General features: G+C 41.2%; 1 non-coding gene across 1 annotated transcript; it reads left to right on the forward strand.

Annotated features, from left to right (window-relative positions):
• Positions 1-9,057: 9,057 nt before the first annotated feature.
• LOC129022894 (U4 spliceosomal RNA) lies at positions 9,058-9,203 on the forward strand. Its single transcript, XR_008496591.1, has one exon. It is a non-coding gene; the product is annotated as a U4 spliceosomal RNA (small nuclear RNA).
• Positions 9,204-10,716: the final 1,513 nt, after the last annotated feature.

The raw sequence follows: 10,716 nt of genomic DNA on the forward strand, positions 1-10,716 counted from the left end.
TGACCTTCTCCCCACTATCACCCCGTTCTCCTGCCGCATTCCCCTTGCTGAGATAGTGGAAATAGCAATCAATAAATACTGAGGGAACTCAGAGAGCGGTGCCAGTGCAGGTCCTCCGTATGCTGAGCGCTGGTCTCCTGGGCCCACTGTTCTTTCTCTATACTTTGTCTCTGTGTCTTATTTCTTTTCTGTCTCTCGTCCCACCTGACGAGAAATACCCACAGGTGTGGAGGGGCAGGCCACCCCTTCAAATAAGGACATGCATTTTGGGGGGCCAGTGGTGGAATGTTATAGGCTGAATGTTTGTGTCTCCCCCACTTTCATATGTTGAAGCCCTAACCTTCTCTGTGATGTTATTTGGAAATGGGGACTTTGGGAGGCAATTAGAGTTAGATTTGGCCATAAGTGTGGGTCCTCATGATGGGATTAGCGGCCTTTTAAGAACAGAAAGAGAGAAAGATCTCTCCTAGGGCACACACTGAGGAAAGGCCATATGAAGACACAGCAAGAAGGTGGCCATCTGCAAGCCAGGAGAGAGAAACCTCACCAGAAATCAAATTAACACCTTCATCTTGGACTTCTCAGACTTCAGTATTGTGAGAAACAAATTCCTGTTGTTTTAGCCACCCAGTCTATAGTATTTTTGTTATGGCAGCTAGAGCAGACTAATACAAGGAATATAAGCAATTCTTTGCCTTTTTTTCTTTCTTTTTTTTTTTTAATTTGAGATGGAGTCTCTCTGTGTCACCCAGGCTGGAGTGCAATGGTGCGATCTCGGCTCACTGCAACTTCCGCCTCCTCGGTTCAAGCAATTCTCTTGCCTCAGCCTCACAAGTAGCTGGGATTATAGGCATGCGCCACCATGCCCAGCTAGTGTTTGTATTTTTAGTAGAGACAGGGTTTCACCATGTTGGACAGGCTAGTTTTGAACTCCTGACCTCAAGTGATCCACCTGCCTCAGCCTCCCAAAGTGCTGGGATTATAGGCGTAAGCCACTGCGCCTGGCCAGGAATATAAGCAATTTTTATATTTTGCCACAACAAAGAGGAAAAAAAAGTCATGGTGGTGGGGCAGTTGCAGGTACAGGAAATAGAATCAAGGAAAATTTTGTGGAGATAAACAGCAGTTTGTATGCCAATAGAAATGAGCCAGAGAAAGTGAAGGAAGCACTTCTCTTAGTGGATCACTATTCTGGGCACAGTGAAAACAAGACTAACAAGGCCTCTGCTCTTCTGAAGCTCACATTTAAATAGAGGCATGGTGCATAGTGTGTAAGGGAGACCGAGTCAAAGAACAAATAAACATAAAAAAAATGAAATGAGTTTAAATCCAAGTAATTTTAATGAACCACACCATTTGTTCTGTACAGCTTTCGAAGGCCTTGCTCTCTACCTTTAAGGACATATTTTTGAAAGTCTTTTTAGGGCACCTCTGTTTGAATCTATCATTTGACACCGTCTCCGTTGAGAGCTGCTTTATAAACTGAGGAAGACCAAGGCTTCAGGTGAAGGACACCAGTGGCTAGAAGAAACTGGGACCAGGGATACAGAGGTTGCTCCTCACCCTCTTTCTTGTTCCTTTATTCTCTCCTGATCATGTTTGTTTTAATCTCTTCACTTTCAAAATCATTCTGTTCAAGAGAGAAGAAAACAGGTGTTGAGAAGTTCTATTTTCCACTGCCATCTTTTAATTTACCACCTGCCTCTTTTAAGCAGATATCTTCCTTATTTTTGTACTTCAAACATTCCTTAACAGGCAAGCCTTTAGTAGTCTTCTTAGCAGTCTTCACTGAACAATATTAAAATAGTCAATAATCATAATATAAATCCTGTTTGTAGTTTCAACTTTGAAATCAATTTATAGGCAAAACATAGATGATATAGTTATGGTTACAGAATAGAATATAAATGTTATCCACCTGGACCATGTGGGAGTTATTGACAGAAGATAAAAAGGGAATGTAAATGGAATGTTGGAGGTCCTATTATCCTAATCTTTTTATTTATTTTAAACTTTATTTTATTATTTTTTTCATTATTTTTTAAAGGCTACTCAAGTGAGCCAGTGGGAGTGGAGAAGGGACAAAGAAATCTGTGATTAATTAATTGTAAACATCACTGCACTTGGACCAGTCTTATTATCCTAATCTTGTATAGGAAAAATTCAAAGGATAACATATATATTTGAGACAATTATTAATAGAAAGAAGTTTGGAGCTGGGCATGGTGGCTCATGCCTGTAGTCCCAGCACTCTAGGAGGCCGAGGCCAGCAGATTGCTTGAGCTAAGGAGTTTGAGACCAACCTGGGCAATATGGCGAACCCAAATTCTACAAAAAATACAAAAATTAGCTGGGTGTGGTGGTGCACGCCTGTAGTCCCAGCTACTCAGGAGGCATAGGTGGGAGTCCAGGAGGTGAAGGCTGTAGTGAGCTGTGATCGTGCCACTACACTCCAGCCTGGGCAACAGAGTAGGACTCTGTTTCAAGAAAGAAAGAAAGAAAGAAAGAAAGAAAGACAGAAAGAAAGAAGTGTGAGTATTATATTAAGTTAAAAAAGTAGCCAATTCAGGAACTAAAAATAGTGACATGAACATACAAAGAGTGGAGATGAGCAGGGGAGAATAGCAGGAAATTAATAAAAAATACCTGAAGATATTATACAAAAAAGTAGTAGGAAGGGTATATTATTAAAAGAAATGGAAGTAGCCACCAGAAGAACTAAAACAGACATATGTAAAAGATTCGCCTCCAGGTTCACGGACTGGTGGTAGAGGACAGAGGAACACAGAACAATTACTTTTTATTACATATCCTTTTTTATTATTTGATTTTAAAAACAACTTGTTTCAGTTAGAAGAGTCTCTGTCTTTCTCTTAGAATAGTGTATTTACCAAGAGCTTTTCTTGGGAGGTAGCATAGGCAGATAAGCTCTTTGTTAAAGAGATAAGCTCTTTGTTAAAACCATACCTCCTGCCTCCATTGTTTCTGCAGTACGGAAGTAATATCCTTAAGTTATTGAATGATGTCATAAAGTGTAATTTTCATAACTATTTAAGTCCTCACACATTGCTGGTTGGAATGAGCAATGATGCACTTTGGAAAATAATTTGGTAGTTTGTTAAAATTTTAAATATAACTTATAATCACATTCCTAGGTATTTACTTAAAAAGAATGAAAACATATGTGCACACAAAACCAGTATGTGAAGTTTATAGTGGCTTTATTCATAACTGCTCTAAACTGGAAACAACCCAAATGTCCTTCAGCTGGTGAATGGGTAAACAAACTACAATACCTACAATGGAATATTACTCAGCAATAACAAGGAATGAACTTCTGACACAGGCATCTTGGATGAATCTCTTAGGCATTATGCAAAGTGAAAGAAGATAGATGCAAAAGGCCACATAAATGATTCAGTTCATGGGATAGTCTGGAAAGGATACATCTACATGGAGAAAAACAGATCAGTGGTGTTATGGATTAAATTGTGTTGCTCTAAAATTCATATGTTGAAGTCCTAACTCAACATATGGTACCTCAGAATGTGACCTTATTTGGGTATAGGGTCTTTACAGAGCTAATCAGGTTAACATGAGTTCACTAGGGTGGGCCGTAATTCATCATGATTGATGTCCTTATAAAAGAGGAAAATTTGGACAGAGATATGCGTAGAGGGAAGATGGTGCAAAGAGACATAGGAAGAAGACAGCCATCTGCAAGGCAAGGGGAGAGGCCTGGAAAAGATCTTTCCCTCATACTCCTCAGAGTATGTAACCAGGAACCAACCCTGCCAAGACCTTGATTTTGGACTTCTAGACATCAGAATTGTGAGGCAATAAATTTCTGTCAGGTAAACCACTCAGTCTGTGTTATTTGGTTATGGCAGTTCTAGCCAACTAAATACAAGTGGTTTCTAGAGACGCGGTGAAGCAAGGGTTGACTACAAAGGGGCACGAAGGAAATATTTAGGGAGGTGGAAATGCTCTTTGTCTTGATCATGGTGGTTACAGGTCTGCATGTGCTCTCAGAATTCATAGAGCTGTACATTAAAAAGGGCACATTTTACTCAACATAGAATTATATCTCTATAAGCCTGACATCAAAATCTAACAGAAAAACTAGATTGGAAAAATTAAAATTACTTTTAAAAGTTAAAAATTGGAAAAGTGACCCGAGATACATGTGTGTGTATGCGTGAAGATCTTCATATTAACGTTGGTCATAATAATAAAACAGCAGAAGTAAATGCTATGTCCAAAAGTAGATTATCAGAACAAATATTAGTTAAATCAATCAAAAGACAAAATTCTTTTCCTGGTGAATCTTACATTATAGTAGGTGAGGTAGCTAATACATAAATAAAGAAATAAACATATAAAAATGATGTCAGGAAGTGATAAATTCTGTGAAGAAAATAAAGCAAGGTAAGGAGCTCTTTTTTAAATATAATACTGTGATGGTCAGTTGTATCTGTCAACTTCTCTGGGCTATAGTCCTGTTATTCAATCAGACACTAATCTAGGTGTTGCTATGAAGATATTTTGTTGAGGTAATCAAAGACCATAATCAGGTGGCACCAAGAAAGGGAAATCATCCTAGGTAATCTGTGGGCCTGATTCAATCAGTTAAGAGCAAAGCTGAGGCTTCCCTGAAGAACAGGAAATTCCAGCTCTGGACAGCAGCTTCAGCCTGCACATAAGAGTTTCAGCCTATGCTTCTTAACAGCCTACCCTGTGGATTTCAGACTCGCCCAGCTAGCCCCCACAATCATGTAAGCCAATTCCTTGCAATCAATTTCTTAATATGTATCTCCTACTGGTTCTGTTTCTCTAGTTGAACTCTTGCTGATCCAAGTAGTCAGGGAGGGTCTCCTGGATATGATACTTGAGTAGAAACAGAATGAGGAGGGTACAAATATCTGGTGTAGGGGCAAGGGTGGTAACGGTAGATTCTAGGAAGAAGAAGCATCTAGTGCAAAGACCCTGTCGTGGAAATGTGTTTGGCTTGATAGAGGAAGAGCAAGGAGGGCAGAAAGGTTGGAAAACAGAGTGAGGCAGAGCATGGTCGTGCTGAGTTTGGGAATGGGGCAGGAGCTGGATCAAGCATAGGTCATGATAAGGACTTCGGATTATATTCAAGTGAGCTGGGAAGCTAGTAGAGGGTGTTGAGCAGAGCAGCGACATGCTGTAAATTTAGAAGGGGCACCTAACCTGTCATGCAAGAGAAGATCAGGGAGACCAATTACAGGGCTATCACAGTTGTCTAGGGAGGAAATACTGGTGGCTTGGAATAGAGTGGTGATGGTGAAGAAGGTTAGAAATAGATAGATTTAGGACATATTTTTGTTTTTGTTTTTGAGATGGGGTCTCACTCTGTTGCCCAGGAGTACAGTGGCACAAACTCAGCTCACTGCAACCTCCACCTCCTGGGCTCAAGCAATCCTCTGACTTCAGGCTCCCGAGTAGCTAGGACTATAGGCAGGTGCTGCCATGCCTGGGTAGTTTTTTATTTTGTTATTTTTTGGTAGAGATGGAGTTTCACCATATTGCCCAGGTTGGTCTCAAAGTCCCGGACTCAAGCAATCCGCCAGCCTTGGCCTCCCCAAATGCTGGGATTACAGGCATGAGCCACTGCACCTGGCCTGATTTAGGACATATTTTAAAGGGAGAGAGAGAGCTGGAAAGATTTGCTAAAGGGTTGAATTTGGAGTGATAATATAAAAGTGGAATATAAAAAGAATGATTTCTAGGGTTCTAGCCTGAGAAGCTAGAAGAAACTGAATATGGTGGTAGCATCTGTGAGGATAGGAAAATTAGTGAGAGGGAGGGGTAGAGCAGCTCTGAAAGGTGGAAAGCAAGAATTCAGCGTTGGACATGTTAAATTTTAGATGTCATTAAAATATCTAAGTGGAGGTATCTGTTTGATACATATTTCTGGAGATATATTAAATACGTTTGTGTCATTGGCACTTAGGAAGTGAGCATGGGCCAGGCGCAGTGGCTCACGCCTGTAATCTCAGCACTTTGGGACACCAAGTTGGGTGGACTGCTTGAGCCTAGGAATTGGAGACCAGCCTGGGCAACATACCCAAACCCCATTTCTACAAAAATACAAAAATTAGCCTGGCATGGTGGTGCACACCTGTAGTCCCAGCTACTTGGGAGGCTGAGGTGGTGGGAGGATGGCTTGAGTCAGGGAGGCAAAGGTTACAGTGAGGCAAGATCACACCACTTCACTCCAGCCTGAGTGACAGAGCCAGACTCTGTCTCAGAAAAGAAAAGGAAAAAAAAAAAAAAGAAAAGAAAAGAAAAAAAGGAAGTGAGCATGGATGGAAAAAGAGACTAGGTATGAAGAGTGTGCCTTGGACACACTAGTATTTGCAGGTTGGGAAGAACAGGTGAATTCAGTAAAGGAAACTGAGATTAAGTGGTCTGTAAGGCAGGCATAATACCTAGAGAGACTAGTGAGCAGAAGGTGCTTCCAGGAGGCAGGTGTGGTCAATTGTGTCAGATGACTGTATTAGGGACTAAGAGCTAAACAATAAGTATGGCTTCTCAGAGTCATCTGTGGACCACCTGCATCAGAATTACCCAGCTCGTTTCTTAAAATGAGATTTCTGGACCCACTTCAGGCCTACTGAATCAGATTCTCTTGGGGAGAAGCCCAGGAACCTGCATTTAAACAAGCACAAGATTAGGATTATTGGAAAACAAAACCGAAACAAAAGCATCAGGTGGTTCTTGTGAACCTGGAAGCTGCTGCCTGAGAGTCTTTGCTCATGGAAGCATATCAATCTTTTCTCTGGACTAGTGGTTGTCAGACTTTAACTTATCTCAGGATCCCCGATGAGCTCCTTAAAAGGATTACTAGGTCCCACCCCAGAGTTCCTGAGTCAGGAAGACTGAGGTGAGCCTCAAAAACGACATGTCTAACAAATTCCCTAGAAATGCTGATGTTACTGGTTGGTGGACTACACTTTGACAACCAGTGGGCCAAACATTTTTAAATACGCCCTTTAAAAGTAGAATAAAAATATAATTAAGAAATGTGGGCTGGGCGCGGTGGCTCACGCCTGTAATCCCAGCACTTTGGGAGGCCGAGGTGGGCGGATCACAAGGTCAGGAAATCGAGACCATCCTGGCTAACACGGTGAAACCCCGTCTCCACTAAAAATACAAAAAATTAGCCGGGCGCCATGGCGGGCGCCTATAGTCCCAGCTACTTGGGAGGCTGAGGCGGGAGAATGGCGTGAACCCGGGAGGCGGAGATTGCAGTGAGCCAAGATAGCGCCACTGCACTCCAGCCTGGGAGAAAGAGCGAGACTTTGTCTCAAAAAAAAAAAAAAAAAAAAAAAGTAGTCTCTACTGCAAGTCATAGACGTGTGTGGGATATCAACCCATTTCCCTCATCTCCATTTTCAGTTTCTTCCCGCAAATTTTTTTTTTTTTTTGGATTCTCACTCTGTCGCCCAGGCTGGAGTGCAGTGGCGTAATCTCAGCTCACTGCAACCTCCGCCTCCTGGGTTCAAGCGATTCTCGTGCCTCAGCCTCCCGCGTAGCCGGTATTACAGGTGTCCACCACGACCGGTTAATTTTTGTTATTTTTAGTAGAGACCGTGTTTCACCATTTTGGCCAGGCTGGTCTTGAACTCCTGACCTCAGGTGATCTGCTTGCCTCGGCTTCCCAAAGTGCTGAGGTTACAGGCGTGAGCCACGGCACTCAGCCCCCACAAAATTTTGAATTAAAGCTTTTATGATGTTGGCCAATCACAGAACTGCGTTAGCAGAGGTTAATTTCACCCTATGACAAAATTTAGAGATATCAAAAAGCCTCTTAGAAATTTTAAGTTTGAAAGACTTTTCAGGATGTCCCATTTTTTAGGTGGGGGTGGCAGGGGTTTATTTTTTTTGACAGATGAAAGGCATTTAAGTAAAATAAAAATGAAAAAGGTCTTCTGACATTGTGTACTTGACGGTTCTAACTCTGCCTATAACAAATCTCATTTTTGTTACCATAAACTGAGTGAAAGAAGTAAATCCGCCCCAGTTCTATGTAATTAATTCCATCTGTTTGTCATTTCTGACTGGAAAACTTCTTACTTCCATACCTTGTTTGATATGGAGAACAAATAATTGGATTGTCTGATAAGTCTGCCAAGAAACTATCCAGAAACATCAAGTGAAATAGTCCCCACTATATGAATTTTATGGTTTGTCTAAACACTAACATTTTCCCCTTCTGTAGTTGTATGAAAAAACAAATATTGTTAGCATAGTAGACATGGTAATAAAATACCAGGAAGAAAAACAAATCAGTATCTTTTAGCTGAGAAGAACCAATACCCTGATAAATGACTGTACAGGGATTTCATTTGCATGTTAGTCCACAGAGTAGCCCAGAACCCTAAATTTATTCATAAAAGAAGACATTGATTAATTATTGGTCATTCCTCATAAATGTAGCTTTTGACGTGTATGTCTAATTATTTGCTTTTTGAATTTTACTAAAACTGGCTGGGCACAGTGGCTCAGGCCAGTAATCCCAGTACTTTAGGGGGCTGAGGCAGGAGGATTGCTTGAGTGTGGGAATTCAAGACCAGCCTGGGTAAAATGGTGATAACCCGTCTCCACAAAAAATTTAAAAATTAGTTGGGGATGGTGGTGTGTGCCTGTGATCTAGCTACTTGGGAGGCTGAGGTGGGAGAATTGCTTGAGCCTGGGAGGTGGAGGCTGCAGTGAGCTCTGATTGTGCCACTGCACTCTAGCCTGGGTGACAGAGCAAAACCCTGTCTCCAAAAAAAAAAAAAAATTATCTCCTAAAATTTTGTAAAATTACTTTTTTTCCCCGAGGAGAAGAAAACATCAACATCAAGGAAACAAAAACAGAAATATCAAAATCATTCTTTCGGTTCTTTTGTGGTTTTCAACCACTTTTGGGTTTTCCCCTTGCAGAAACCACAGAAATATTCTCTTAGAATAAAATGGTTTATCTGTTTAAAAAAAGAAAGAAAGAAAGAAAAGAAAAGAAAAATAAATGTAATAAATGTGATCTCTAGTTTTGTGCAGGGGCAGTATCATAGTATCATAGCCAGTGAGATTTATCAAAAGTGTGATTATTGCTAATTGAAAACTTTTCCCAATATCCCTCCATGACGACTAAAAATAGAGTCGGCATTGGCAATTTTCAAATTTGACAGTCTATCGAGACTGAACAAACAAAAGAAGAAATGTGGCCTCTTCCTTGGCTAAAAATTTTAACATAACGTGGTCTTGAGAAAAACATGGTCTATTTTTCTCAAGTTTTCTGTCTCTATATTCACCAAATTTCATGTTGATCAGGGTTAAAAGAAATAGCACTGGTTGTTGCTTCCCTTGCCCTTGGGGGAGTAAAATTATCAGTAATTCAAATCAAGAATTTATCCAATGCTCTGTTTTTAGAGAATTATTGCCAGCATCTTAAAATACCTTGTTATAGGCCAGAGAAGAGCAAACTTGGCCCTTTGGGGACAGCAAAAAACAGTCTGTTAGCTGTTTAGACCTAGAGAAGGCAGCTGAAAGTGTTTGGTTACCAAACAGCTTTCCTAAGCACCTAGATAACTGGTGTGATCAGTACTCAACCCTGCTGTTGGCTGATGACAGGGAAGAGACTGGAGTGAGAGTGTCAGGTGAGTGGTGAAAGAAGGAGAAACAAAACCAGGCCAGGATTGGAATATGAAAAAAACTCTGATTTTTAGTATGCTAGAAGCCAAACTAGATTTAGGCTGAATGCAGTGGCTCACACCTATAATCCTAGCACTTTGGGAGGCTGAGGCAGGTGGATTGCTTGAGCCCAGGAGTTCAGGACCAGCCTGGGCAACATAGCAAGACCTCATTTCTACAAATAATAATAATAAAAAATTAGTCGGGCATGGTGGTGTGCGCCTAAGTCCCAGCTACTTGGGTGGCTGAGGTGGGAGGATCGCTTAAGCCTAGGAGATGGAGGCTGCAAGTGAGCTGTGATTGCACCACTGCACTCCAGCCTGGAAACAGAGTGAGAGACCCTGTCTCAAAAAAAAAAAAAAAAAAGCCAAACTAGATTTGCCAAGAAATAGAAAAATCAGATCATTAGATCTTGATTGTTTTTCAAGGTAAAACAAGGCAAAGTAAAATAGCAAGTCTGAATTTTTAGTCTCCTGAGGAAGCATTTCATCCCCATCTTATATGAGTCATATGTGTGGATGTGGCCAGGCACAATGTCATAGTCTTATGCCGCTTTTGTTACTTTTATTAGGAACATGTCATTCATGTCACCTGTGTGACTGGCTTGTCTAATTCCCACAATATCAGTTTCTTTTATTTCTACTTCTTTTTATCCCTCAACTGCTTTTTTCGAGATAGGATCTCGCTCTGTCAACCAGGCTGGAGTATAGTGGCGATTGTAGCTCACTGCAACCTCAAACTTTTGGTTTCAATTGATCCCTCTCCCATGTTAGGACTACAGGCATGCACCACCACGCTGGCTAATTTGTTTTATTTTTTTTGTAGAGACAAAGTCAGGGTCTTGCTATGTTGTCTAGGCTGATCTCAAATCTCTGACCTCAAGGGGTTCCCCTCCTCAGTCTCCCAAAGTGCTGAGATTACAGGCATGAGCCACTGGGCCCCACCTCAAGTGCTGCTTATTATGCTCCCAAACCTTGGGACTGGAGGGATGGTTGTGGAAAATGTAAAGTTCAT

This window comes from Pongo pygmaeus, chromosome 1 (genome assembly GCF_028885625.2).
Source record: "Pongo pygmaeus isolate AG05252 chromosome 1, NHGRI_mPonPyg2-v2.0_pri, whole genome shotgun sequence".
Lineage (NCBI taxonomy): Eukaryota > Metazoa > Chordata > Mammalia > Primates > Hominidae > Pongo > Pongo pygmaeus.